Here is a 22,680-nt window from a genome sequence, read left to right as displayed (position 1 = left end):
GTGTCCCGAGGCACCCCAGGGAGCCACGGCACACAGTTTGGGAACCACTGCCTTAGTCCCTCGCTGCAGTGAGCCTGTTGCCAGCAGGTCTCACTGAAAATAAAAAACCTAAATCTATACTTTCTTTCTAAGGGCTCAGGAGAGCCCCTAGTGTGCATCCAACCTCGGCCGGGCACAAAATCTAACTGAGGCTTGGAGGAGGGTCATAGTGGGAGGAGCCAGTGCACACCAGGTAGTCATAAATCTTTCTAGAGTGCCCAGCCTCCTTGGGAGCCCGCTATTCCCCATGGTCCTTACGGAGTTCCCAGCATCCACTAGGACGTCAGAGAAACACCATTACTTAGTGTTAAAAATAAGAAGGCACGTTTTGAGTTTGCCAAAAGGCATGTGGACGACTCCTTAAATGTATGAAGGAAGGTGCTCTAGTCAGATGAGACTAAACCAGAACTTTTTGGCCACCAAGGAAAACGCTATGCCTGGTGCAATCCGAACACATCCTATCACCCCAAGAACACCATCCCCACAGTGAAACATGGTGGTGGCAGCATCATGCTGTTGGGATGTTTTTAAGCAGCAGGGACTGGGAAACTGTTTCGAGTCGAGGGAAAGATGGCTGGTGCTAAATACAGGGATATTCTTGCGTAAAACCTGTTTCAGTCTGCCTGTGATTTGAGACTGGGACGGAGGTTCACCTTGCAGCAGGACAATGACCCGAAGCATACTGCTACAGTAACACTCGAGTGGTTTAAGGGGAAACATTTAAATGTGTTGGAATGTCCTAGTCAAAGCCCAGATCTCAATCCACTTGAGAATCTGTGGTCAGACTTGAAGATTGTTGTTCACAAACGGAAACCATCCAACATGAAGGAGCTGGAGCAGTTTTGCTTTAAAGAATGGGCAAAAATCCCAGTGGCAAGCTCATAGAGACTTATCCAAAGCGACTTGCTACTGTAATTGCCACAAAAGGTGGCTCTACAAAGTACTGACTTTAGGGAGGTGAATAGCTTAAGTTTTCTTATATTTTGTACTAGGTTTGCTTCACAATAAAAAATTTTAAAAATAAACCCCCACACATCTTCAAAGTTGTAGGCATGTTCTGTGAATGCAAACCTTCAAACAATCCAATTTAATACCAGGCTGTGAGGCAACAAAACATGAAAAATTCAAAGGGGGGTGAATACTTAAGCAAATCACTATGTGTGTGTGTGTGTGTGTGTGTGTGTATATATATATATATATATATATATATTTATATATTTATAGTGTTCAAAAGTTTGGGGTCACCCAGACAATTTCTCTAGCATACATAAGGGATATTGGGGAATCTAGTACGAAGGGGTATAGACGGGGTCCAAAGGAGCCGGTGCACTTTAAATTTCTTACTGGGTGTGCTGGCTCCTCCCCTCTATGCCCCCTCCCGCAGGCAGTTTAGATAAAACTGCCCTCAGGAGAGGCTGCACACCCCTGAGCTCCAGAGAATTTTCTTCAATTTATTTTTAACGTTTGTTATCTTCTGTATGCTGTTTGGGCAACAGCATTCTTGCACAGTGGGAGTTAGGGGGGAGGGTCACCGGCCTTGCGAGGTGCAGAGCCTCTTCGCTGGGGCCACCGTCCTGAGTAACATAGTATCTGAGGTTGAACAAAGACAATTGTCCATCGAGTTCAACCTATTTGTGGTCTCCTATGCATGATGATTTGACTAAAATTTCTGACTGATGCTGCGGTCAGCCGTTGCATGACTATGCACCATACCCCTGGATATCCTTATCCATTAGGAATTTATCTAACCCAATCTGTTGACAGATTCTGCCATTACAACTCCCTCGGGCAGGGCATTCCAAACACGTATTGTCCTTACCGTGAAAAAGCCTTTACGCCGTATTGTGCGGAATCTCCTCTCCTCTAACCTGAGCGAGTGTCCACGAGTCCTCTGTGTTGATCTAACCAAAAACAGGTCCCGCGCAAGCTCTGTGTATTGTCCCCTTATATATTTGTAGATGTTGATCATATCCCCTCTTAGTCTCCGCTTTTCCAATGTAAACATGCCTAGTCTTTCAAGCCTTTGCTTGTATTCCATCGTCTCCATGCCCTTAATTAGTTTGGTCGCCCTCCTCTGTACCTTTTCAAGCTCCAGGATATCCTTTTTGTAGTACGGTGCCCAGAATTGTACACAGTATTCAAGGTGTGGCCTCAATAGTGATTTATATAATGGGAGTATAATACTCTCGTCCCTAGCATCAATACCTAGTTTTATGCATGCTAATATCTTATTAGCCTTCTTTGCTGCAGTCCTACTTTGGGTACTACTGCTTAGCTTGCTATCTATGAGGACACCTAAGTTCTTTTCCAGTACAGAATCCCCTAATTTTACCCCATTTAGAAGGTAGGTGTAATTTTTGTTCTTGTTACCACAGTGCATTACCTTACACTTGTCTGTGTTGAAGCGCATTCTCCATTTGGCTGCCCATGCTTCTAATTTAACTAAGTCGTTCTGAAGAGACTTGGCATCCTCCTCTGTATTTATAGCCTTACACAATTTGTTATCTGCAAAAATTGACACCATGCTCTCTAGACCTTCTGTTAGGTCGTTAATGAAAATATTGAACAATAGTGGTACTAATACTGAGCCTTGCGGCACACCACTTAGCACTTCAGTCCAAGTTGAAAAAGATCCATTAACCACAACGCGCTGCTCCCTATTATCTAACCAGTTTTTGACCCAAGTGCATATTGTGCTTCCTAGCCCTGATTCTTGTAGCTTGTAGATAAGTCTCATGTGTGGTACAGTATCGAACGCTTTGGCAAAGTCTAAAAAGATTACATCCACGTCTTTACCCTGATCTAGGTTTGCGCCTACTGTTTCATAAAAGCCAAGTAAGTTGGTTTGACTGGATCTGTCCTTCATAAACCCATGTTGATTCCTTTTAATGACTTTATTGACTTCAAGGAACTTCTGAATACTATCTCTTAGAATACCTTCCAATACTTTCCCCACTATAGATGTAAGACTAACTGGTCTATAATTACCTGGTTCAGCTTTACTTCCCTTTTTGAATATAGGCACTACTTCCGCTATACGCCAGTTTTTGGAAACCATACCAGATATAACTGAATCCTTAAAGATCAAAGATAGCGGTTTTGCCAGTTCAGAGTGAAGCTCCATTAGAACCCTTGGGTGAGTACCATCGGGCCCTGGTGATTTATTAATCTTTAAATGTTTTAATCCGTCACAGACTACTTCCTCGCTTAAATAAGTACCTATCAGTGGGATATTCTCATTATTGAGATTGTGTGTCAGTCCCTGAAATGGGTCCCCTCTAGTGAATACTGTTGAAAAAAAACTCATTTAGTGTGTCCGCTATATGAGGGGTGGTTGTTTAGCGGTGCACTGTGCCTTGGCTGTCACAATCACAGCACACCGCACACCCCTAACGCTGCCTGAAGGTGACGTCTATGGTGAGTACAAATCGGGGGTCCCGCTAGGGGGGGTCCCCTGGTTCAAAGTGCGGCTTAACGTAGGGGCGGCGTACGGGACCCTCCTGGGGGTTCCCACTAGGGTCCTGCGTGTAGACTAGCTGACAATCGCTTGAATTAGCATTTGTGTTACGTTTTTGAGCAAATGGGATACATATCCAGTATAAATAATCACTATAGCTCCGGCGCCATTGGAGGGGGCGGAGCTACCTCACAGCGGGATCAGCGGCATTTTGGCGCCTTCCTTTGCTTAATGCAGCAACAGACAGCGCGCACACATCGCTTCCTGCCTTACAAGCCACGCTGGAACACTGGTACAGGGTGTAACAAAGGGGGAGAGCCGCTATTGTACACTATCTGGGTCCTCTACAGGACAGACATTATTAGTGTTTACTGTGTTATAGTTAGCTGTCAGTCTCACTGGGGCTGTGTAGCTAGGGGTGTGCTGGTGTCCTCTCCGTGCGTCTCCTCTCACATACAGTAAGGGCAGGCTTGAGATATATTACTAACTGTGTACGTTATTGTGCTTACTGTGAAACATGGGTAAACACAAGCTGTGCAGTGTATGTCACACTAGATTTTCTCCAGTATCATTGGATTCTGTTTCTTGTGAACAATGCAGCCAATCTTCACAAATCAGCGAAGGGGCTGGAGGAGAGGGTCCAGAGCCCGCATGGCTAGGGTCTCTGAAAAATATGTCTAGATGTCATCCCTGCTTACTGCTAATGTTCAAAATACTCAGCTACTACAGCAGGCTGTTGCAGATTTAGCTGCTAGGGCAGATGTTACACAGCCCCCCTCCTCATGCAGGACCACAAAAGCATGGTTTGCCTGCTCTACTATCTGACACAGATGAGGATATACAGGAGGATGGGGAGGACTTGGACCCCGTTAGTCTATTTACACTGCTTCATGAGTGGCGTTAAGTCCCACTATTGCCTGTGCATGAATTTCTAAAGCCATAGTAAAGTGGTCAGGCACATTACTAGAGGATTAGGATACAATGGATAGAAGTGACATTTAAATAGTTTTTACGTAACATACAGGGTCCTACGGGGTTCATGGTGGAATCCATGAAGGACCTGGGTACGCTGACTGCACGGATATCTTCCATGTTGGTATCAGCTCGAAGGGGACTCTGGCTATGCCCATGGTCTGGTGACGGAGTATCCAGGAGAAGTGTGGAGAACCTACCCTACACAGGTCAGGCTCTATTTGGGGAAGCGTTGGTTGCGTGGATTTCCTTGGCAACCGTGGGTAAGTCACCTTTCCTCCCCTCTGCTACACCTTCTACAAAGAAACCATTTTCTTCAGATGTGCCGCCGTCCATTCGGGCCGCTAAGGCAAAAAAGTCCAAGCCTCGTACCACTTTCTTTAGAGGTGGTCGTACAAAATCCAAAAAGCCTGCACCTGCAGGCTCCCAGGACCAGAGACCTGCTTCTGGTTCCTCCAAAATCCTCAGCATGACGGTGGACCGCAAAGCCTGGAGGATGGGCTGGTGGGTGCGAGACTCGGATGTTTCGAACACGTCTGGGTGTCGTCCGGCCTGGATCCCTGGGTACAGGATATTGTGTCCCAGGAGTACAGACTGGAGTTACAAGAATTCCCGCCTCACCGATTCTTCAAATCCGGCTTGCCAGCTTTGCTGACAGACAGGGTTACCCTACAGGAAGCCATCCTAAAATTGGAAAAGTCACAGGTCATTGTCCCAGTTCCACCTCGCATGCAAAACAAGGGTGGTTATTCAAACCTTTCGTGGTACAGAAACAGGATGGTTCGGTCAGACCAATTTTGAACTTGAAATCGTTGAACCCGTACCTGAAGGTGTTTAAATTTAAAATGGAGTCTCTCAGAGCAGTGATTTCCAGTCTGGAGGAGGGAGAGTTCCTGGTGTCCCTGGATATCAAGGATGCGTACATCCACATTTTACGATTTGGCTGCCGCACCAGGCTTATCTCAGATTTGCGCTATTAGACAGTCACTATCAATTTCAGGCGCTGCCATTCGTCCTATCCACAGCACCGAGCGTGTTCACTAAGGTGATGGCAGAGATGATGGTTTTCCGCAGCAGACAGGGGGCGAACATAATCCCATATCTGGACGATCTGCTGATAAAGGCATCGTCCAGGGAGACATTGTTGCACGACTTAGTTGCTCAGGGAACACGGTTGGATCCTGAACCTTCCAAAGTCGCATTTGGAGTAGACAAGGAGGTTGTCTTTTCTGGGAATGATCCTCGACACGGAAGTGCAGAGGGTGTTTCTGCCAGAGGAGATAGCGTTGGTGATTCAAACAATGGTCCGGGACGTCCTTAAGCCAGCCTGGGTATCTGTTAATCAGTGCATTCGCCTTCTGGGGAAGATGGTGGCCTCTTACGAGTTTCTACAGTACGGAAGGTTTCATGCTCGGTCCTTCCAATTGGATCTCCTGGACAAGTGGTCGGGATCTCATCTGCACATGCACCAGAGAATACGTCTGTTGCCAAAAGCAAGAATTTTACTCCTGGTGGCTGCAACTACCTCATCTTCTGGAGGGCCACAGGTTCGGGATTCAGGACTGGATCCTTCTAACCACGGATGCAAGTCCCCGGGGCTAGGGCGCAGTCACTCAGGGGGAAACTTTCCAAGGAAGGTGGTCAAGCCTGGAATCCAGCATTCCAATAAACATTCTAGAACTTAGGGCCGTCTACAACGGTCTTCTCCAAGCGGCCCATCTTCTGCGAGATAGAGCCATTCAAGTGCAGTCGGACAATGTAACTACGGTGGCCTACGTAAACCGACAGGGCGTAATGAAGAGCAGAGCTGCAGTGTCAGGTAGCAAGAATCATTCTCTGGGCAGAAAAACACTCGTTGGCGCTGTCGGCAATCTTCATTCCGGGAGTTGACAACTGGGAAGCGGACTTCCTCAGCAGACACAATCTCCATCCAGAGGTGTTCACGGAGGTAACAGATCTTTGGGGTGTACCTCAAATAGACATGATGGCCTCTCGTCTCATCAAGAAGCTTCGGAGGTATTGTTCCAGGTCAAGGGACTCGCAAGCCGTGGCAGTGGGCGCCCTAGTGACTCTGTGGGTGTTCCAATCGGTGTACGTGTTTCCTCGGGCACAGTTTCTAGACTGAGTCTGGTAGGAGGGGCATAGAGGGACGAGCCAGCCCACACTGTCAAACTCTTAAAGTGCTAGTGGACCCGTCTATACCCCATGGTACTAATGTGGACCCCAGCATCCTCTACGGACTACGAGAAAAGGATTTACCGGTAAGTAATTAAAATCCTATTTTTAAATTAGCATTTTAAATAATTTATTATATATGTATGGTTGGTGATTATTGGTGTTTTTATTACATCTGAGAGCAACTGCAAATAAAGTGGGGGTAAATTACATGGCCACCGTTTTGTTCTTTCCTATCTCCCCTTATTCCTCCTCCTCTCTCTCCCTCCCATCTTGCCCTATTGCTTCTCTTTCCCACCCTCCCATTTCCCCATATTCCTCCTTTCATTTTCTCTCCCATCTCCCCCTATTCCTCCCCCCCCCCCCCCCCATATCCACACACAAACATACCTCCCTCTCAACCCTTCTCAGTGCCGTCATACAGTATATACTGTACGAGTACATTCCCATATCCACACATAGTGCTCAGCATATACACACATAATATGTGATGGGACTGCCTTCATCTGAAGATTTATCTAACCAGCTGCAACAATTAAATCAGTCCTTGGTTAGACAGAAATCCACCCCAGGTCACTCCTGTGTGTCTGGGTCATCTAAGCGGGCTACTTCCTCCTCACAGGCCACATACCTCTCTGATGTTTCATCTCAAGAGGAGGGGGAGCATACGGTCCTGTCAGACACTAAATATGGTGTTACCGATGAGGATTCTCCCTTGCAGATTGATGTCCCTGCCTTAGTGGTTGCTATTAAACAAATCCTACAAATCTTTGATGAGGATTCCACTACTGTAGCAAAGAAAACTGATATGTTTAAACGGCCGAAAGTGGTTAAAACTTTAACCCCATTCTGACCATTTAGTGGACATCAGACGGGATTCCTAGTATACTTCAGGGAAGAAATTCCCTCTGCCTAAACGGGCCTTAGCTCGCTGTCCTCTGCAGAATTATGTAGCAAGTGGGAAAATTCACCGCCGGTGGATTCTCATGTCACCCGCCTTGTGGTGTCGTCCACTCTGCCTGTCACCACTGTCACTTCACTGAAGGAACCGACAGATAAGCGTGTGGAGGGATGCCTGAAGTCTATTTACTCCCTTACAGGAGCTGTGCCTAGGCCCACTATTGCTGCCTCAGGGTGGAAGGCCGACTACTACAGTTTACCCAGGTCTGGTTAAAGATCACTTCAGACGCATGGGTGCTGGAAGCTGACTCTCACAGGTATGCGGTCTCTTTCAAGAGACGTCCCCCTCGCAGTTTTGCACTACGGTACTACCTTCGGATCCGTTAAAGGCGCAAGCTTTGCAAACAAGTGTCCGTTCTTTCCTGAGTACAGGCGTGCTTGTCCCGGTACCTCGGCCCTGTTTCTAGTCCCGAAAACAAATGGGTCATTCCGGTCTCTACTCAACCTCAAATCACTGAACAAGTTTGTGAGTGTCCAGGTTTCGTAACGAAACACTGCGCTCAATTGTACTGGCTATGGATCCCGGAGACTATATGGTATCCCTGGATATACATGATGCATACCTTCATATACCTATTGCCATGTATCACCAGTAGTTTCTGCGGTTTGCTATTGGCAACCTACATTATCAATTCCAGGCTCTACCATTTGGACTGGCCACTGCTCCTTGGATCTTCAACAAGGTCATGGCCGTGATGACGGCCCATCTCCGTCGCCAGGGTATCAGAATCCTGCCGTATCTGGACGACCTGCTGATTCTGACAAATTCCCACGATGTCCTCTTCAGTCTTCTGCAGCTGACAGTAAACGTCCTGCGAGACTACGTGTGGCTTATCAGTTGGTACCAGCTCGGACCATGGTGCACCTAGTGGCACTTCTGGACACATACGGTCAACCGTTGTTTCGGTCTTCAGAAAAGGTCCTGAAGCTTCAGGACTGGATAAGATGCTTCCTTTGTCGCCCCAGAGTGTCGATACACTCGGCGATGCAAGTACTTGGCCTAATGGTGTCTGCATTCAACATGGTAGAGTACGCTCAATTTCATTCCTGCCCACTACAGAGATTAATCCTTTGCAAATGGGATGGCCCACCTCATCGGATCAGATCTGAGATGATCACTTTAACTCCAGAGGTTCGTCTGTTGCTGACCTTCTGGATCCCCGACTGGGTCCTGCTGTCTGAGAGGATAGGGTGCGTTGTTTGAGCAACACTTGTTTCAGGGTCACTGGACCAGGAGGAAACACTCCTCCCAATAAACATTCTGGAGTTGAGGGTGGTGTGCAATCTCTCACCCTGCCTCTGGTACAGAACAGGCCTGTTTAAATACGGTCAGACAACCCCACCACAGTAGCATACATAAACCATCAAGGCGGCACTCAAAGCCGTATGGCAATGATGGAAGTGTCAAAAATCCTTTTTTGGGCGGAACGCCATCTGCCAACCATATCGGCAGTGTTCATTCTGGGTGTCCTAAACTTGGAAGTGGACTTAATCAGTCGCCAAGACGTGAACGCCGGAGAGTGGAGTCTTCATTCGGAAGTCTTTCAACTCCTAGTGGACAGATGGGGCCTACCGGACGTAGACCTCATGGTATCTCTACACAATCACAAGGAACCAGGGATCCTCAAGCAGCGTTCGTGGACGCACTGGCGGTTCCATAGAATTTTCGGCTTCCCTACCCTCCTGTGTCACTCACGTCCGAGGGTACTACGGAAGTTCAAACGAGGAATACTACTACTACTACTAGTCGCTCCAGCATGGCCTCGAAGGCATTGGTTCTCAAAGCTGCAGGGTCTATCGACAGAGATCCCTGCTACTTCTTCAGCGACTGGACCTTCTCATACAGGGCCCTTGTCTTTACCCAGACCTGGCCAGACTGGCTTTGACGGCGTGGCTCTTGAAGCATCACTCCTGAGGGCCAAAGGATTTTCTGAGGCGGTTATCCAGACTATGTTGAAAGCCCGCAAACCGGTATCTGCCCGGATTTATTACAGGGTCTGGAATTCTTACTTCACCTGGTGTGTTGATAAGTATTATGATGCATATCTATTCAGAACATCCAGAGTCCTGGATTCTCTACAACGAGCCTTGGCCAGATTGATTAGAATGGTGATTGCACAAGCTTATGCGCAGGCTGGTCTCCCAGCTCCTACTGCTATTCAAGCCCATTCTACTCGGTCTGTTGGACCTCCTTTAGTAGACCGTCGCAGCGCGTCCGCTGAACAATTGTGCAAGGCGGCTATGTGGTCCTCAGTGAACACGTTTATTAGGTTCTATGCCTTTGATACTTCCGCCTCCCAGGATGCTTCCTTTGGACGCCGGGTTCTCATACCCGCTAAGGCGCGTCCCCTCCCTTGAGGAACTGCTTTAGGACATCCCAGATGTTTTCCTCTGGAAACCAATGTATCCTGCTGCAGAAAAGGAGTGTTATGGCAGACTTACAATGGTTAACACTCTATCTGTGAGGTACATTGTTTCCACAGGGCACCCACCCTGACGCACCTGGCTTCTATGGGCTTCTATGGGCTTTTATGGCATTAGCCGCTGGTATCTTCTCCTGTGTGAGAATGTGGTTCTACTGTATGTGACTAACATCTGCCTTCTGTCTTGCCTTCTCCTGCATTTGACTGGTTAACAAAACTGAGCTGCAGTGCCTGGAAGCTGGGTTTATAGAGGAGGCCCCAATGCATCCTGGGACAGCCTAAAGCTTCAGCCTGTTGGTGCCTCTGGATCAAGAACCACTCTGCACTCTGATGTTTTCCTGTGGAAACCAATATACCGCCCAGAAAGTGTTAACCATGTTAAGTCAACCATAACACTTCTTTTTTTATTTATTTATTTTTTTATGCTGTGTAAAAAAGAAAAAAAAAGCCTATTATACAAAAACTAGTTTTTATTCAAAATGTTTAATGCCAGTAGCATGCTCAGTACTAATGCTTAACTCCTGCTTTGTGTGTGTGTGTGTTTCTCTGGAAAGTGCTTTTGCATTTTCCATTTTGTATTCAGATTTATTTAATTGTAATAAGTAGGACTAATGCTTAACATTAACTTGTTCTTATTTTCAAATTCATCTACCTGAGTGTACTTTGTATGTATTAATGTTTAGTCGATCTACACATATTCAGATGTAATGAATAATAAGCTGTAAAATGTTTTTATTAAGATGTAAAATAAATCAAATCAAAGCCTAATAACACTATTAATGTTAGAAAGCATTAAAATATGGTTGATTAAGGTTTCTAATACACAATTCAATCCTATTTCTGCTGCGGGGTACACTGGGCTCCACAAGGATTAACATCGTGGTGTAGAGTAGGATCTTGATCCGAGGCACCAACAGGCTCAAAGCTTTGACCTTCTTCCCAAGATGCATAGCACCGCCTCCTCTATAACCCTGCCTCCATGCACAGGAGCTCAGTTTGAAAGTTGGTGCCATGCAGTAAGCAGGCATACAACAGGGGGGTTGCTCCTGCAGCCCTAAGAAAGCTAGAGAAGAAAAGACTTCAAGGGCTACTGCTCCATCACTCCCCTGGTTGCTGGGTAACTACAGTGGAGGCTCCGGTGTTCTATGTCAGTCACACACACTCGCCGCTGTCTCTTGGATCGCATTGCCACATACAGGGGGAGGTAAGGGGTCTCTTTGGCCCGCTGTAATCGCGATCCGGCGCGGCCAGTGGGAGGCGCGCGCTGGCATGGACACTGTAAGGGGCAGCCGCTCGACTAGTCATCGGGACACTGGGCACAGGTTGGTTTTCTCTCTAAAACCATTTTTCTCTATCGTCCTAGTGGATGCTGGGGTTCCTGAAAGGACCATGGGGAATAGCGGCTCCGCAGGAGACAGGGCACAAAAAGTAAAGCTTTAGGATCAGGTGGTGTGCACTGGCTCCTCCCCCTATGACCCTCCTCCAAGCCAGTTAGATTTTTGTGCCCGGCCGAGAAGGGTGCAATCTAGGTGGCTCTCCTAAAGAGCTGCTTAGGAAAGTTTAGCTTAGGTTTTTTATTTTACAGTGAGTCCTGCTGGCAACAGGATCACTGCAACGAGGGACTTAGGGGAGAAGAAGTGAACTCACCTGCGTGCAGGATGGATTGGCTTCTTGGCTACTGGACATCAGCTCCAGAGGGACGATCACAGGTACAGCCTGGATGGTCACCGGAGCCTTGCCGCCGGCCCCCTTGCAGATGCTGAAGTAAGAAGAGGTCCAGAATCGGCGGCAGAAGACTCCTCAGTCTTCTAAAGGTAGCGCACAGCACTGCAGCTGTGCGCCATTTTCCTCTCAGCACACTTCACACGGCAGTCACTGAGGGTGCAGGGCGCTGGGAGGGGGGCGCCCTGGGAGGCAAATGAATACCTATTTTGGCTAAAAATACCTCACATATAGCCTCCGGAGGCTATATGGAGATATTTAACCCCTGCCAGAATCCGTTAAGAGCGGGAGACGAGGCCGCCGAAGCCCGCAGAGCCCGGTGGGGAAGCCAGCCAGGGGAATAAGGCCTGACCTGTAGCCCTCCCCCCAGCCCCAGGGCACCATTAAGGCAAATGTTCCCGCCCTGGAGCTGCATATCTCTCTCCCTCACTCCCTGTCAGCCACCATTACACAGAGCTGCGCTGTTCCTGGGACTGCTTGGGAAAATCCTCCTCTGTTAAGCCACCTGCACGTCAGCACTGCGCATTTTACAGGACACTTAAGTATTCTACATGTCAGTGGACAGTGTTGTAGATGTATTAACCTGGAGAAGGCATAAGGAAGTGATAAACCAGTGATATGTGCAAGGTGATAAAGGCACCAGCCAATCAGATCCTAACTGTTAATTTACATATTGGAACTGATTGGCTGGTGCCTTTATCACCTTGCACATATCACTGGTTTATCACTTCCTTATGTCTTCTCCAGGTTAATACATCTGCCCCAGTGTTAGTTAAGAAAGAGTGCATATAGTCAGGGTTGTGTGGTACTATTACCCTGTGATATACATCCAGTTTAACTGTGTTTTGCTATATCTCCTGTAACCCCCCCCCCCCCCCACACACACACACACACATAGATATAGATATATCTTTCTGAGTATAACTTTGTATTGCTAGTCCAGTGCGGTCTTATTGTGTTGTATAACTTCTGCATTGTATATTGTGACATTGTGTGTGTGCATGTAGTTGCTGCGTGGTTGCCATTTCATGTATTTCATTCAGCCTGCTACACCTATATTCTGTAACCTGAGGGGGCTAATTGCGTCAGATTCATTAATTAATATAGGTGTTTCACAAGATGTACTTACTGTGTATTTTTCTATGTGATTTATAGTCACCATATATCTCTTGGATTCCCGGTTTGTGCTGATACACTACACTGGGAGTTCTTTCTAGATATAGTGCTGCTAATATTGTACCGGGTTGCCTGATATTGAGCTTATCCTTATGCCAGCTACAAGGGGCAAAGGAACTGGGGCTGACCCCACGGACACTGACTCAGATGTTTCAGATGGGGAAGTACGGTCACAGGTGGATGTCCCTGATTTGATTGAGGCTATCATGATGATTCTTCAAGTTTCTGATGAACCAGAGCCTGAGGTTGTTTCAAAAAATCTGGACAAATTAAAACCATAAGAAAGTGGTTAAACAAGTTTTACCTCATTCTCAACACCTGGCTGACATACGTCAGGAATCCTGGGAAAATCCAGGAACAAAGTTCACACCGCATAAGAGACTGCTGGCTCGCTATCCTCTCTGCAGAGCCATGTAAAAATTGGGAAACTCCTCCACCTGTGGATTCTCAGGTGGCGAGGCTAGTGGTTTCCTCAGCTCTGCCAGTGAATACCGTCACCTCTCTGAAGGAACCGATGGATAGACGTGTGGAGTATGGTTTAAAGGTGATTTACACCCTAACAGGGGCTGTGCATAGGCCAACCATTGCAGCAACATGGGCTGATGAAGCTGTTGAAGCATGGGCTCAGGAGCTGGAGGCGGAGCTACCTTCTAATGCTTCCGATCATGCTAGACAATGTCTCTAATATATCACAGCTTCTCATTACCTTATGGAGGCGGCTTCTGATGCCGGGGTGCTGGCGGTTAAGGCTGCTACTATGTCCATATTGGCTCGGCGTATCCTTTGGTTGAGATCCTGGTCTGTGGACATGGATTCTAAGAAAACCCTGGAGGTGCTCCCTTTTAAGGGAGACATTCTTTTCGGGGAAGACCTCAATAAGATTGTGGCTGACTTGGCATCTGCTAAAACAGCTTGCCTACCAAGTATGGCACCTTCTGCTGTGAAAAGTACTTTTCCCTCTGCCCTTTCGTCCTCCAGTAAAAGCAAAAGGTCAGGCGTACCCGAAACAAGGTCATGTTTCCAAACCTGCCAAGCCCAGACTTAAGAGGGCCTTGGCTGCCCGTCAGCCTTCTTCCAAAACAGACAAGCCTGCCGCATGATGGGGCGGGCTTTCCTCTGGGGGATCCCAGGGTGGTGGGCCAACTTCTAGGGTTTGCCCAGGAATGGTTGAAGTCCACTTCAGATGCCTGGGTGTGGGAAGTCGTCACTCGAGGTTACGCCATATCCTTCAAGAATCGTCCCCCTCATCGATTTTGCCTGACAGATGTCCCTTCGGATCTGGTGATGGCAACAACGCTTCATTCGGTGGTACAGTCCCTCCTGGACACAGGAGTGGTAGTACAGGTGCCTCTAGCTCAGAGAGGCAAGGGGTATTATTTACTGCTGTTTCTAGTCCCGAAAGTGAACGGGTCCTCGCGGCCTATTCTCAATCTCAGGTCCTTGAATAAGTATGTGAGGGTCTCCAAGTTTCGTATGGAAACTCTACGCTCTATTGTTCTGGCCTTGGAGCCTGGGGACTATATGGTCTCCCTGGACATACAGGATGCCTACCTGCAAATTCCTATTGCAACGTCACATCAGCAGTATCTGAGGTTTGCAGTGGGCAACCTTCATTACCAATTTCGGGCGTTGCCTCTTGGTTTGACAACGGCTCCGCAATTTTTCACCAAGGTTATGGCGGTAATAACTGCTGTACTCCGCCGTCAAGGGGTCAGGATCCTACAGTACCTGGATGATTTGCTGATCCTGGCGAATTCCCCAGAGGTTCTCCATCATCTGGAACTGACTGTCCAATTCCTGCAAGCCCACGGGTGGCTCATCAACTGGAAGAAATCCTCACTGGTCCCTGCTCAGAGCATGGTGCACCTTGGGGGCATTATTGGACACTCACAACCAACGGTTGTTCTTGTCTACAGAGAAAGTACTGAAACTTCAGGAAAAGATAAGATGCTTCATCTCTCGCCTACGTGCATCGATACACTCGGCGATGCAAGTACTAGGCCTCATAGTGTCTGCTTTCGACATGGTGGAGTACGCTCAATTTCATTCCCGCCCTCTGCAGAGGTTAAGACTTTCCAAATGGGACGGTCTGCCTCACCGGATCAGGACTCACTTGATCTCTTTGACTCCGGAGGTTTGCCTGTCACCTGATGGCTACAGGATCAGCAACTGAGCAGGAGTCGTTCCTTCTGGATCTCCAACTGGCAGATCCAGAATGCCATCTGCCAGCCATATTGGCAGTGTTCATTCCGGGGGTCCTCAACTGGGAAGCGGACTTCCTCAGTCGTCAGGACGTACACGCAGGAGAGTGGAGCCTTCATCCAGAAGTATTTCAACTCCTAGTTGACAAGTTGGGCTTACCAGATGTAGACCTGATGGCGTCTCGACACAATCACAAGGTTCCGGTCTTCAGAGCAAGGACAAGGGATCCTCAAGCAGCGTTCGTGGATGCCCTGGCAATTCCATGGATCTTTCGGCTGCCATACATTTTCCCTCCTGTGTCACTCCTGCCCAGGGTGATAAGGAAGTTCAAGCAAGAAGGAAGAATACTACTCATGATAGCTCCAGCGTGGCCCAGACGGCATTTGTTCTCAGACCTGTAGGTTCTCTCGACAGAGCGTCCTCTAATACTTCCGCAATGTCCAGACCTCCTCGTTCAGGGCCCTTGTGTCTACCAGGATCTGGCCCGACTGGCTTTGACGACGTGGCTCTTGAAGCTTCAGTTCTGAGGGCCAAGGGATTCTCTGAGGCGGTCATTCAAACTATGTCGAAAGCCGTAAACCGGCTTCGGCTCGGATTTATTATAGGGTCTGGAATTCTTACTTCACCTGGTGTGCGGATAAGAATTATGACATGTACAAGTTTAGTACTGCCAAACTTTTGGCTTTTCTGCAACAGTGCCTGGACTTAGGCCTTTGAATGGCCTCCCTCAAGGTTCATATTTCGGCCTTGTTGGTGTGGTTTCTGAGAAAAGTTGCGACTCTGCCTGACGTTCATACTTTCACTCAGGGTGTTTTACGGATTCAACCTCCCTATGTTCCTCCTTTGGCTCCTTGAGATTTGTCGGTTGTCCTGGATGCCCTACAAGAGTCTCCATTCGAAACTCTTGAGTCTGTGGACCTTAAGTGGCTTACTCTTAAGTTCTTGTTTTTGCTGGCTATTGCTTCTGCTAGACGGGTTTCAGACTTGGGTGCCTTATCCTGTCGGTCACCCTTTCTGATTTTTCACAGTGACCGGGCGGTTCTTAGAAATTGCCCTGGTTATCTGCTTAAGGTGGTGTCATATTTCCACCTGAACCAAGAGATTGTAGTTCCGGCCTTAACCTCTACTGGTTTATCCTCCAAAGAGCTGTCTTTGGATGTGGTACGTGCTGTCCGTATTTATGTGAAGAAAACTGCTTCGCTTAGTAGATCGGATTCTCTTTGTCCTTTTTTTGGTTTTCACAAATGTGGCTGGCCTGCTAATAAGCAGACCTTGGCCAGATGGATTAGAATGGTGATTGCACATGCTTATGTACAGGCTGGTCTTCCAGCTCCTGCTACCATCAAAGCCCATTCTACTTGGTCTGTTGGACCTTCTTGTGCGGCCCGCCGTGGTGCGACCCTTGAACAATTGTGCAAGGTGGCTAGGTGGTCCTCAGTGAACACGTTCATAAGGTTCTATGCCTTCGATACTTATGCCTCCGTTGGTCCCTGATCCTGTAGAATCAGAGTGTACCCTGCTGCAGAAATGGAGATTTATGGTAAGCACTTACCGTTATTAAATCTCTTCCTGCGAGGTACCCTGGATTCCACAGGGTGCCCACCCTAGCGCACTTAGTTTCTTTGGGGTTGTATGGTAATAGTTGCGGGTACCTTCTCCTGTCGTGAGTATGTGGTTCGCGGTGGCTACTTAGTGTTGTTTCTCTTACCCGCTACTGCATTGGACTGGTTAACAAAACTGAGCTCCAGTGCCTGGAGGCGGGGATATAGAGGAGGCGGCGCTATGCATCCTGGGAACAGTCAAAGCTTTTAGCCTGTTGGTGCCACGGATCAAGATCCAACTCTACACCCCGATGTAATTCCCTGTGGAATCCAGTGTACCTCGCAGAAAGAGATTTAACAACGGTCATTTCTTACCATAAATCTCCTTTTTTCGGAGGGGAGTCCCTTCTCAAGCATCCTCTGGTCCAGGTGCAGTCTGTCATCATGACAGCTGTCACCTCCAATATCGCATCAGGGTAACAGTTGCAGCGTTCTAGAGGAGGTGTGTTGCATCCATCCTCTTCCGGCTCTGTAGGTGGCCATTTCCAGGGTCCACATTTGGACGGTGAATGTCCTTAACTGACATAATGGTCACTCAGGGGAGTGGACTACGTCCACACGCCATCCAGTTCCTAGTCCGTTTCTGGGAGCTTCCAGGCCATTGTCTTGTGGGCATCTCATCACACTGTGTCTGCCTCTATGACTGGATCGTCTGTCTCTGGTCCCGTGATTCCATCCGGGTCTCACCAGTCTCCCTTTGCTGTGATGGCTCTTGAGAAATCTGTCTTTTGAACTATAGGGTTCTCCAGCTTGATCATTTGTCCCATGCTGAATGATTGTAAACCACCTGTCAAGGTTAATCACAGAGTTTGGCAGACTTGTAAGTAACGTATCTTGGTGTTCAGCTTAGAGGTTTTAGTCCCAGATCATTTAATCTCTCACGGTTCCTCTCATTTTCTGCAGACTGATTGGAGTTTAGGCCTCTGTCTGGTTTCCTTTGAAGGTGCAGGTTTAAGTCCTTTCTCTCCTCTTTGAGGGACAGACTTGACTGATGCCTGATGTTCATTTTAGGACTTTTCTGTGCAGCACCCTTTTGTTCCCTTGTGCATTCTCACTCTTCAGGGAAGAACATCTGGTTTCCGTTGGAATGATTATTGTGAGCATTATGGAACTTATGTGGTTCTTCGGGCTCTCCAATGATCCGCATTTAAGCCTTTCGTCTTGGTAGACATTCGTTGGCTTATATGGCAGACTATCTTATTGCTTGCCATAGTGTCGACCAGGAGTGTGTTGTACCTTGGTGCTTTCTGTTGCCACTCTCTTTCGTGTTTTTTTGTTTTTCCACTATGTGATTAGGCTACCCCCCTTTGGTGGTCTCCAGGTTTCATATCAACAAAGAAGTCATGGTTCCTGCCTTTCATGCACCTGATTCATCACCAGAGGCGGCCTCTTTGGATGTCGTGCGGGCCCTCCGGATATAGATTGATAGGAACTGGGATCTCCATAAGACGCAGTCTCTTGTTCTGTACGTCTTTATGGGGCTTTGCCGGCCGGCCGGCTTCTTAACAGGCTTTTGACCAGGTGGATTCGTTTTGCAGACCGCATCGCTTCCTCTGTGGCGGTCCTTTCTGACCCGACCTTTATGACAGCTTGTTCCACCCAGTCTGTGAGTTGTTCTTGGGCAGCTTGGCGTGGCTTCTTGCGGTACAGCTTTGTAAACCGTCCATATGGCTTTCTGCCCACACGTTTCTTTCTATTCTTTTGAGTCCTTTGCTTCTGCTGCGGCCGCTTTCTTGTGAAGGGTGATAAGCGCACCTCCAGTGAGCCCTGTCTCTTGGGGACATAGCTTTGGGAAGTCTCACTGTCTAAAGCCTGTCTCCCCTATGGAGTAATTGAAGGAGGTTAAATACATTTTTCTTAGAGATCCGTAGGGTCCACCCTGGTGAACTTACTTTGCAGTGGTTTTTTTTTTCTCTTTCTACCGGTTCCCCTGTCCACATCTTCTGTGTATGTTTTGGACCTGAATGTGTGCCTGTCTTTGTCTAGCATTCATAAGGGATATTGGGGAATTAGTACGATGGGGTATAGACAGGGTCCAAAGGAGACGGTGCACTTTACATTTCTTCAACTGGGTGTGCTGGCTCCTCCCCTATAAGCTCCCTCCCACAGTGAGTTTAGAAAAAAAGTGCACTCAGGAGAGGATGCACACTCTGGAGCTCCAGAGAGTTTTCTTCAGTTTCTTTATAAACTTTATTATTTTCGGTATGCTGTTTGGGCAACAGCATACCTGCACCGTGGGAGTTAGTAAGGGGACGGTCACCAGCCTCTGTAAGGTGTTCGAGCCGATTTCCCGCTGCAGGACCACCGTCCTGAGAGGTTGTTGTACAGCGGGGCACTACGCCTTAGCGGTCACAATCGCAGCATGCCACACACCCATAACATTGCCTGAAGGTGACGACAGGGATAAGTACAAACCGGGGGCCCCACTAGGGGTCTCCCGGTTCTTAGTGTGGCAAAGACACGGGGGCGGCATACGGGACCCTCCTGGGTGAGATCTGCTATAGCCCCCCTGTGTACACTGGCAGCGGTAGTGAAAACTAGCACTTGCTGAGATGTTTTACTCTTATAGGGATACTTTGCCAGTATAAATATCACTGAAGCTCCGGTGACATTACCGGGGACTGAGCTTCTTCAGAGCGGGACCAGCTGTGTTTTGGCACCTTCCTCTGCTTACAGCTGCAGCAGCAGGCACGCAGAGCTCCTCCAGACACGCGGGAAAACTGGTACAGGGGTGTAACAGAGGTGGAGAGCCGCTATTGTACACAATCTGTGTCCTGAAAAGGACAAAAACTCCGGTGTTACATTCTGATATAACAGCTTACAGCCTCACTGGGGCTGTTTAGCTTGGGTGTGCTGTCCCCTTCCCTCTGTCTGTCTCTCTCTCACATACAGTAAGGACAGGCTTGCTTTTATAGTACGTGTGTGTGTGTGTGTGTGTGTGTGTGTGTATATAAGTGTTTACTGTAAACATGGTAAAACATCAATTATGCAGTGTTTGTCACACCAGGTTGGTTAGATAATAGGGAGCAGCACGTTGGAGTTAATGGATCATTTTCAAATTGGACTGAAGTGCTAAGTGGTGTGCCACAAGGGTCTGTACTGGGACCACTATTGTTCAACATTTTCATTAACAAACATTTTCATTAACAACCTAACCGTAGGACTAGAGAGCATGGTGTCAATTTTTGCAGACGATACCAAATTATGTAAGGTTATAAATACGGAGGGGGATGCGGAGTCTCTTCAGAACGACTTAGTTAAACTAGAAGCATGGGCAGCCAAATAAAGAATGCGCTTCAATACAGACAAGTGTAAGGTAATGCACTGTGGTAGCAAGAACAAAAATTACACCTACATACAAAATGGGGTAATATTAGGGGATTCTGTACTGGAAAAGGACTTAGGTGTTCACATGGCAAACTAAGCAGCAGTACCCAAAGTAATATTGCAGCAAGGAAGGCTAATAAGATATTAGCATGCATAAAACTGGGATTTTATGCAAGGGAGGAGAGTGTTATACTCCCATTATATAAATCACTAGTGAGGCCACATCTTGAATACTGTGTGCATTTTTGGGCACCATACTACAAAAAGGATATCCTTGAGCTAGAAAAGGTACAGAGGTGGGCGACCAAACTAATTAAGGGCATGGAGATGCTGGAATACGAGGAAAGGCTTGCAAGGCTAGGCATGTTTACACTGGAAAAGAGGAGACTAAGAGGGGACATGATCAATATTTACAAATATATAAACGGGCAATACACAGAACTTGCACGGGACCTGTTTTTGGTAAGATCAGCACAGAGGACACGTGGACACTTGCTTAGGTTAGAGGAGAGTAGAATTCCGCACAATGAGGCGTAAAGGTTTTTTCACAGTAAGGACAATACGTGTTTGGAATCCCCTGTCTGAGGAAGTTGTAATGGGGGACTCGGTCAACACCTTTAAGAATGGGCTAGAAAAATTCCTAATGGATAAGGATATCCAGGGTTATGGTGCGTAGTCACGCACTATAGTTACTATGAAAAGAGGAATAAAACACAATGGCTGACATCGACATCAGACAAAATTTAGATCAAAATAATCCTGCAAGGGAAACCACAAATAGGTTGAACTTGATGGACAAATTTGTCTTTTTTCAACCTTTGATACTATGTTACTATGGGAGATTCTCTCCCGCTACATCTGGTTCCATATCATGTGAACAATACAGCCAACCCTCACAACTCAGTGAGGGGGCTGGGGGGAGTGAGTCAAGAGTCTTCCTGGCTAGAAGCCATAAAATTAATGATGTCAGATATGTCATCTCGGCTCACTGCTAATACTCAGAAAACTCAAAAACTGCAGCAGACTGTTGCAGATCTAGCTGCAAAGGCAGATGTTCCACAGTCCCCCCCTTCTCTAGATCAGGACCACAAACACCCCCCGACTGTTGATGTATCAGTCTCTCGCCTATCTAAAAAGGCAGTACTGCCAGCTCCGGGCTCCTTTTACCATAAAGTACTGAATAATAGAGACTACATTGAAGTCTATCTACACAGCAGCAGGTATATCACAAAGACCGGTCATAGCAGGTTGCTGGATGACTCGTGCTATTCATACGTGGGCTACTCAAAATCAGGAGGCCCTCTCATGGGATATGTCCCTGGTCACTACGGTGACTCTCCTAAAACACATTCAAGACAGTGCAGGCGTCCTTTGTGACTCTCAAGGAGATGGGCAATATTAATGCTACGACCACTGCTATGGCAGTGTCGGCGCGCAGAGCTTTGTGTTGCGTCAGTGGATAGCGGACGCAGAGTCCAAGCGCAGTGTAGAGTCTCCATTCTTCAGGGCATTGGCTCTTCGAGGTGGAATTGATACGTGAATTTCTAAAGTTACTTTGGGGAAATCAACGTTTCTGCAGCGGGGTACACTGGGTTCCACAAGGAATAACATCGGGGTGTAGGGTAGGATCTTGATCCGGGGCACCAACAAGCTAAAAGCTTTGACTGTTCCCAGGATGCGTAGTGCCGCCTCCTCTATATCCCCGCCTCCAAGCACTGGAGCTCAATTTGTAAGTTGGTGCCCTGCAGGCAGGTCACTAACGGTGAGGGCTGCTCCAGCAGCCTTGAGAAGAGCTTTTATGTGAAGAAATAGAAGACTTCAAGAGCTCCAGCATAGGCACTCATAGTGCTAGATATCAGTCTGTCATCTCATGCTGCAGCTCAATCACCTCCCCCGGCGGCGCTGTATACTCACGCGCCCTGGTTTCTGGGTTCTTACAGCGGAGGGCTACGTTTTTTCCTCGGCTAGCACACACTCACCGCAGCTCCTCGGGATCGCGGCCGCATCAAGGGAGGAGGTAAGAGCGTCCCACAGGCGGGACCCGCTGAAAATTGCGATCCAGCGCGGTCCTTAGGAGACAGGCTGCGCTCACTGGCGTGAACACTGTGTTGGTACTACCCCACTAGACCACCAGGGCAAAGGCACAGGTCGGATTCTCTATAATACGTTTTAATATGGGCCCACAGTACCCGGTGGTGAAGTCCAGCAAGGGGATAAGGCTCTGACTTATAGCCCCTCCCCCCAGCCCCAGGGCGCCATTTACAGTAAATGTTCCCGCCCTGGAGCTGCATCTCTCTGTCTCCTTCACTCCCTTTCAGCGTTTGGCGCCATCACTGCCCATGCAGTCCCAGAATCAGCTCAGCATGTAAAGTCACCTCTGTAAAGCCACCTGCATCATCAGCGCTGTGCATTTTACAGGACCATTAAGTATTCTACATGTCTTTTGACCATGTTAGTTAAGAAACAGTGCATTACTACAGGGCTATTTCGTACAAGTACCCTGTGATATAGATCCAGTCTTTACTGTGCATTGATATAGCTATAAGCCTATATAGCTTTACTTAGTATTGCTGGTCCAGTGCAGTTTTATTGTTTGTCATAATTTCTGCATTGTACATGTGACTGT

The 22,680-nt window shown here is 47.7% G+C and overlaps 1 protein-coding gene across 3 annotated transcripts in view; it reads left to right on the top strand.

The window, feature by feature from the left end:
• Nucleotides 1-22,680, top strand: part of RAD51 (RAD51 recombinase) — a 262,769-nt gene that overhangs the window by 132,059 nt on the left and 108,030 nt on the right. The window lies entirely within an intron of this gene.

Source organism: Pseudophryne corroboree, chromosome 12 (assembly GCF_028390025.1).
Source record: "Pseudophryne corroboree isolate aPseCor3 chromosome 12, aPseCor3.hap2, whole genome shotgun sequence".
In the NCBI taxonomy this organism is placed as follows: Eukaryota; Metazoa; Chordata; class Amphibia; order Anura; family Myobatrachidae; genus Pseudophryne; species Pseudophryne corroboree.
The sequence above is the reverse complement of the archived record's forward strand: the minus strand, read 5'-3'. Positions and strand labels throughout refer to the sequence as shown.